This window comes from Lacerta agilis, chromosome 2 (assembly GCF_009819535.1).
Source record: "Lacerta agilis isolate rLacAgi1 chromosome 2, rLacAgi1.pri, whole genome shotgun sequence".
Taxonomy (NCBI): domain Eukaryota; kingdom Metazoa; phylum Chordata; class Lepidosauria; order Squamata; family Lacertidae; genus Lacerta; species Lacerta agilis.
The window spans coordinates 64839509-64840945 of NC_046313.1; positions in this window are offsets into that span (position 1 = coordinate 64839509).

Here is a 1437-nt window from a genome sequence, read left to right on the forward strand (position 1 = left end):
ACTTGGAGAGAGAGAGAGAGAGAGAGAGGCAGCGCTCCCAGCAACGGGGGAGGAGAGTCTAGGCTCTGTCAGGGATGCAGCTCTTCAGGAACCTGCACAGGAGCGGGGGGTGGGGTGGGGGGGTGGGAGAGAGTGGATCTCTCGCCTGAGCTGCGATTCTCGTGGCAATGCCATAGCAGGGCGGGTAGACTGGCCACAGATTGCCTTTGCTCTTGGTCCCTCCGCGAAAATACACACAATGACTCTTCTACACAGAGAGGGGCAGTCTCATTAGTTTGTTGCAATAACAAGGGTCTACTGGCCGGGCTCCTTCGAGAACGCTATGGCTGAGCTCCGATACACGTCCACCCGAAAGTGTGCCAGTTTCCAGCTAAGCTTACTCCCCAGGAAAGTGTTTCTAGCAGAGATTGGGTCACTGTGGCCCTCCAGATACTGTGGGACTCCAACTCTTGTCGCCCCTGATCACCGGCCATGGGTGGGGCTGATGGCAGTTGGAGTTCAACTACATCTGGAGAGCAACAGGTTCCTCATCCCTGGTTTGCAGCACAGTAAATGGTGCAAATGCCCCTGCGCAGTAGCACTTACTTCCAAGTAGATGTGCACAGGACTGCCAAAAGCGTGGCTACCAACATCAAGACAGCGTTTTCTTTTCCCTACTCTCTATTTTGCTTACCATCCAGCCTGATGTTCCTTGAGCTCAAGGCTTGCTCACTATTCTGGTTCCTTTTGTTTGGTTTTAACACCAACAAGGTTTCTTTTGGGGGTTTTCTATAAATTGGTTCATATTTGGCAATTCCCCCATTCTTCTGCTCCATCCATATCTCTTTGCCTTGGCTGTTAAGCCTGTTACCCTTCCAAGCTTACACTTCAATGTTCTATATAGTGCCATAGCACTTAGAATAACAGTATTGTAAAGTTGGAAGGGACACGAGGGTCATCTAATCCAACCCCCTGCAATGCAGGAATGACTGTTCCTATGTGAAAAATGACTCAACAGCTACAGGTAGCAAGAAGATTCTATTCCTGTTTGTAATTTAATCATTTCTGAAAGCCTGGTCCTCACAACAATAAGATATATATGCAGCTAACACCAGAAGCAGCTAAATGTCACTTGTGTGCTACTACAAAGTCACTTAAGAGTGTTGTGCCAGCTTCCCAATTCTACTCAGATCACACTTTAAATATATATATATATATATATATATATATATATATATATATATATATATATATATATATATATATATATTATTCTTTTAATTTGCAAATATTGGGGGTGGGGAGATAGAAACATCACCATTTGGCATTAATAAGAATATACCATCAATTCTAACTTAAATGTGTAAATTACTTTAAGCAGTCCATATGTCCAAATAGCCAAACAAGACTGATTATAAGCCATGTAGAAAGGCAGTGAGATCTCTAGACCACCAAGTA